Source organism: Triplophysa dalaica, chromosome 9 (genome assembly GCF_015846415.1).
Source record: "Triplophysa dalaica isolate WHDGS20190420 chromosome 9, ASM1584641v1, whole genome shotgun sequence".
Classification (NCBI taxonomy): domain Eukaryota; kingdom Metazoa; phylum Chordata; class Actinopteri; order Cypriniformes; family Nemacheilidae; genus Triplophysa; species Triplophysa dalaica.
In genome coordinates, this window is record NC_079550.1 from 24,291,494 (window position 1) to 24,298,550 (window position 7,057).

Genomic DNA, 7,057 nt, shown 5'->3' on the forward strand with positions numbered 1-7,057 from the left:
CGCCTTTTCTACACAGTCCCGCCCCTCCACTGAACAGAAAGACATGTGTAGTAGAATGTCGATCTGAATAACGTTTCCTGTTTTTAACTTTATTGCGAATAATGCTTAGACTTTCATAATGTGATATTTTTCCATTGGACGCGTTTATCCTCCTTTTCGTTTATCATATGTGTACGAGCGGCATACTTCAGAGCGAGTACGTTTATGACACTTAGTGCGTTTATGTTTGTGAAATCAATTGACTTCGTGCGTGTTGTTGTCATCCTCGGTGGCGTAGTGGACAGCGTGCTCAGCAGCGGAACTTCATCTCTTTCAACGATTGGAGTTCGACTCCGCGATCCGACAATGTTCTTCATTCCTTTTGAATTGTTCTATTGAGTCATGTCTTTAAATGTTGGAACACTACCTGTTGATGGCAACTTATTAAATGACAAGAAACGCTTATTACAAGCCAACGGTCTAAGGCCTTAATGCATGCAACAGCTGCGGGCTAAGTCTGCTTACTGTACTGGGGCTGTTGTGAGCATGTTTTTATTGATTAAAAATGATTTCCCTTCTACGAACCCGTTTGTATTTCCATTTACATATAGACTGCACATGCTGCATGCATTTAGTATAAACCCCTATAAAAATTTGACGATCAAAAATCTAAAAATGGAGGAGACTGTTCACATACAGAAACAATAAGGGAAATTCTGACCAAAAAATATATTGTTGGGTTATTATTTTATAGCAATTTTTAAAGGAAAATATGGCCCTGTTTTATAACTTACTTATTGGTAAATACAGAACAACAAGCAAAAAATGTGCAATAACGAAAGTTATAGCCTACGCATAGCCATCTTAAGCTAAATTGTCAAACAAAAATTAAAGCCAATTGATTAGGCTGTTTAATGCACATTTACGGATTCTCAATTACAAAAAACTAGAAATTAAATTAAAAAAAATGTACACACAGTCGCCTAACTGCAGAACGTAAAAGGTATGCAACACAAAAGCACTGGATATTTAGGTTATAATATACGCTCCATCCACATCGAGCTGAGTTTCTTTATTGAAAAAATAGGTGCTTTGACGAGTAAAATAAATCATATCTAAATTAAAGTTTGTTTCTCATTCTCAGTCTGTTGATGTCGGCTGCGGAGAAACGGCTGACTACATAAATACTGCCTTCTTTTAGAGGTTGCTAAGCGATCATGTTTGGTAAAACGTTTTGTATTTTGGGATGGCTATTTTGACGAGGCAGTCGACGCCGCGTTCACTTATCTTAGATTTCGTGTGGGACTTATGCATAACTGCATTATGTAAGTGATTTTTATTCATTTTCACGAATAATAAATAACTCCATTAACTCTTATTTGCTTTACCAAATTATTTAGCCTTAATTATGCGTGCGTGTTGTTCTTTTCAGGAGGGTCATGGGCTTTATTATATTTATATAGGCTATTTTATAATTGATGGTAATGTATTAATATAATCAATTTATAAATGATTGCAAAATTAAGATGTTTAATTCAATTAATTAATCTGGATGAAAAAGTAGCTAATATTGAAGAGCATCTGATGCCTGCGGGTTCAGGTGGCATATAGTTTCTTAACGCTGACGTACCTTGTTTTGAGTCAACTTTTGTTATCTCTAACTGACTTGATTCTAATGATCTGAGTAGTCTGTTGGTTATTTTATAATGCGCATATCTGCAATGCATTTGGGTTCTATTGGACATTGAGTGACGTATAGTCAAGTAGCCTAAAAATACCTTAAAAAATGATTCTAAATGTAACCGGAATATAGTGACCTGTCGATTGGGCTGACGTGCTCAGATTTTCTATTCAGAATCCTAGCAGCAGCGTTCTGTTTCAGCTGCAGCTGTCTGATGATCTTTTGGGGAGGGCCAGTGAGCAGTCCATACATGGATCCACCCTGCTGGAGATGATGAACAAGTTTTCTAACTCTTGGTTTGACACCAAACATCTTGAATTAAACATCTAAATTTTGCAATCATTTATAAATTGATCATATTAATACATTACCATCTATTATAAAATAGCCCATATAAATATAATAAAGCCCATGACCCTCCTGAAAAGAACAACACGCACGCATAATTAAGGCTAAATAATTTGGTAAAGCAAATAAGAGTTAAGGGAGTTATTTATTATTCGTGAAAATGAATAAAAATCACTTACATAATGCAGTTATGCATAAATCCCACACGAAATCTAAGATAAGTGAACGCGGCGTCGACTGCCTCGTCAAAATAGCCATCCCAAAATACAAAACGTTTTACCAAACATGATCGCTTAGCAACCTCTAAAAGAAGGCAGTATTTATGTAGTCAGCCGTTTCTCCGCAGCCGACAACAACAGACTGAGAATGAGAAACAAACTTTAATTTAGATATGATTTATTTTACTCGTCAAAGCACCTATTTTTTCAATAAAGAAACTCAGCTCGATGTGGATGGAGCGTATATTATAACCTAAATATCCAGTGCTTTTGTGTTGCATACCTTTTACGTTCTGCAGTTAGGCGACTGTGTGTACATTTTTTTTAATTTAATTTCTAGTTTTTTGTAATTGAGAATCCGTAAATGTGCATTAAACAGCCTAATCAATTGGCTTTAATTTTTGTTTGACAATTTAGCTTAAGATGGCTATGCGTAGGCTATAACTTTCGTTATTGCACATTTTTTGCTTGTTGTTCTGTATTTACCAATAAGTAAGTTATAAAACAGGCCCATATTTTCCTTTAAAAATTGCTATAAAATAAAAGCCAAACAATATGTTTTTTGGTCAGAATTTCCCTTATTGTTTCTGTATGTGAACAGTCTCCTCCATTTTTAGATTTTTGATCGTCAAATGCTTATAGGGGTTTATACTAAATGCATGCAGCATGTGCAGTCTATATGTAAATGGAAATACAAACGGGTTCGTAGATGGGAAATCATTTTTAATCAATAAAAACATACTCACAACAGCCACAGTACAGTAAGCAGACTTAGCCCGCAGCTGTTGCATGCATTAAGGCCTTAGACCGTTGGCTTGTAATAAGCGTTTCTTGTCATTTAATAAGTTGCCATCAACAGGTAGTGTTCCAACATTTAAAGACATGACTCAATAGAACAATTCAAAAGGAATGAAGAATATTGTCGGATCGCGGAGTCGAACTCCAATCGTTGAAAGAGATGAAGTTCCGCTGCTGAGCACGCTGTCCACTACGCCACCGAGGATGACAACAACGCGCACGAAGTCAATTGATTTCACAAACATAAACGCACGAAGTGTCATGAACGTACTCGCTCTGAAGTATGCCGCTCGTACACATATGATAAACGAAAAGGAGGATAAACGCGTCCAATGGAAAAATATCACATTATGAAAGTCTAAGCATTATTCGCAATAAAGTTAAAAACAGGAAACGTTATTCAGATCGACATTCTACTACACATGTCTTTCTGTTCAGTGGAGGGGCGGGACTGTGTAGAAAAGGCGGGGCTGATTTTAATATTATAGAAAACGCCGCTTTTTACGGCGTCTTTGTTACACGGAAGCGCCGTAATTTACGGCGTACTATGGAAGTTCAAACGCCGAAATGAACGGCGTTTCACATTGCATTTAAAACGCCGTAAAAGCAGGCGTCTGTATGTCTTAAACGCCGTAAAAGCAGCCGTCTGTATGTCTGAAACGCCGTAATTTACGGCGTCTTCTGAACACCAAGCGTCTGTATGTCTTAAACGCCGTAATTTACGGCGTCTGCATGTCTTAAACGCCGTAAAAGCAGGCGTCTGTATGTCTTAAACGCCGTAAAAGCAGGCGTCTTCTGAACACCAGGCGTCTGGTTGATGGCGAAATATGACCCAAACGGCTTTCCATACAGATCATATTCCACCCGCAGATCATATTCCACGTTAAACCGTGAACTGTGTTTATTCTTAATGTCAGCGCGGAGAATGTCTTTTCGCATAAATACGTTGAGCCAAATTGCATGAGTACATCCAACGCGGCTTTCGACGACTGTGGATATTCCAGCGCAACAGAAACCCAGAACTCGAACAGTTCTATCAGCGCATCTTCCATATCTGACGCCAGATTATTTTCCGTGGTTACATTAAATGGTGACTTTATCCAGTCATATTGGTCGGGAAGTTTTATTTCCAGTTTATTTTAATTATCCTAAATTTATACTCGCATCATTACTACCTTTTTTTACATATACAATTATTTTTTTTTAATTAAGTTTCTGTAAATCATCTCGCGACCCCCCGCCCCCCACTACGCGACCCCCCGGGGGGTCGCGACCCCCACTTTGGGAACCACTGCTCTAGGGTGGCGTTGGTTTTTTCTTATAACACCCACCTTATACACTTTAGGCACATGTCCTAGTGTCACAGATGAGTTAATAATGCTGAGAAGAGCATCTGTCCTGTCTGGGAGCATCTCTTTCAGTAGATGTGTAGGTATAGAGTCCAGCGTGCATGTTGTTGATTTAGATGATCTAATGAGTTTAGATAGTTCATCGTGATCCACGGTAGAAAATAAATTGTGTACAGTGGGTCATGAGACTGTGTGTGTGTGTGAGTGTGTTTGCGCTGTCATTTTTACTACACTCATCTGACCTGACTGTGTATGTGTGACGCTGGGGTTTTATAGACAGTTCTTCTGTTAAACGTTAAGAGATGTGACAACAGTTATTGTTTATTATATTCTGAGCTTTATCTGTTTGTGAGTAAAGTCACATTTATTTAAAACATGGTTTGAAATGATCATCAGGAGAATAATGTTTATATTAAAGGTGCAGTTTGTATAATCCTCCGCTAGAGGGCACACATTCAGAACAGATATGTTCAAAACAACATCAACAGCGAAGCGTCGATTGATGAGGACTTTCATCTTTAACTCCTCCACTAATAATCAATCAGACGTGAATGAGAAATCATGTTTATGAATGATGTAAAGTAATAAAGTTTTGTAAATGTTGTGTTGGATGACCCTCAGTAATCCTCTAAATGTCTCCTCCCTTCAGGTAAAGAGGGAATAAGAGCGACTAAAGCAGAGAAAGACGGCTGTTATTTAAATAACAAAATATAAACACAACGGTGTGAAAATAAATGAATGAGGTAACAAAATAAGACACAAAGGAGCTCAGATCTGCTCAGATGATTCACTTCAGTCTCCTCGCCTGAGTCTTCTTCTGCTTCTTCTTTGTCTTCCTATTCCTCTTCTTCTTCTTCTTCTTCTTCTTAGTTTTATGGAGGATATCAACCATCATTTATTAGGTACATAGCGCCACCTACTGTATGCAGCATGAATCACATCTCACTGAATCTTCTGGAGAAACTGTCTGAATCCTGTAATATACTCCTGTATCCTTCACATATTCACCACAGCATCCTGTACATCTTTTCTCCTGTTGATCCCAAAACACCCTCAAGGATCCATTTTTTTCCTGTCTGACTGATCTTCTGCTTTAATCTAATCCTATCTTCTCTAAACTTCATTTTCTGTGATTTTACATTCATCAGATTTACTTTTAGCACAGAAACAATGTTTTCTTGAACCATGTGTGGTCAAATCTCAGTCTGGTTCAAACTGACTCCTCCTTCTATTCCTTCATTCACACCCTGTGCATTGATTCATTTCTCTATACTATAATATTTCCTTCCACTATTATCCATGTCCCATCTGTCCTCACATTTCTTCATCATTTCTTTTATAATTATTGCCTTATAGCTTCTCCTTTACCATCAGCTGATATTTTCTATACTTTCATTCAATGTCAGTTTGTATATTCCTGTCTGCCCTATTTTCTTCATCTTTGGATCCATGTGTATAAATATCTAAATAACTGTCAGATTTTCTTTCTATGTAGTGACTCGCCATGTGTCCTTTCTCACTCTCTTCTCATGTGTCCTTTAGTTTTATTATATTTAAATCCACCTCAGTTTTTGGAAACAACCCTACAGTGATATTACTACATCAGTAGGAGTGTTAAAACAGATTCTGTCTGATCTATATTCCTCTGATTTGGTCTTTGTTACCCATCCAAAGCCATGACCTTGACCAGAGTTCTACTCCCATCATTCTTTAATAACACTATTGGGCTTTTCATCACGTCAGCGACACCAGTATGTGAGCATGAGTTTATCTCTTCTCAGGTCTGAGGACACGTCTCTTAACTCTACCTGGATTGTCTTAGTTGGTGTTGATCTCATCGCAGCAGAACAAATCCTCAAAGCTTTATTAATAACTCCATCTGTTTTCATTCAATGTGTTTTCTGTACACAAAGCATCCGTCATCTATTGTTGAGCTCATTCCAGCTCTATAAATCTACATCAATGATTGTTTATCTGCTCCAGTCTTTCCCAACTAATGCTCTCATTCACTTTATAACTTTCTTACATTTTGATTCCACCTTTTCCAGATGTACTTTCATGAACTCTTTTGATTTAACCACATACACAAATATTTAAAACAGTCGACTGTTTCCATATCGTGACCATATAACTTCAAGTTGTGTTTGTCTTTATTCCTGTTAAATAACACAAGACATGATTTACTTGGAGAAATCTTAAAGCTTCAATTGTATGACCATTGTTCTACTTTTCCTTTTGCTTCCTTGATTTGACTCATCACACCTGAGATCTCGTCCTCTTACCCATATGTCCAAACTCATAATAATATCATCAATCATAACATTAAACAGCACTGGACTCCATTAATAATCTCAATTCCTCAGACGCTTCTGATCCACTTTAACTCAAAATCTTCTTTCTGATAAAACATCTAAAACCCAATTACAGCACATACCTCTTATTTCAGTCTTATTTAGTTTCATTCATAACCCTTCACTCCACTCGTAAGCTTTTTCAAGATCAAAGATTATTCGTGTTCATGAATTGTTTCATTTGAAAGGTTTTCTCATTATTTACATTCACAACAGCATCATTGTAGAACGTCCTTTTCTGAAAGCACTCATGTGCAAATAAACGTCTGTGTTGAAGGAAATATTGAGATGTTCTCCATCCACTTGCACAGGTGCACACTTGCTAACAATTTG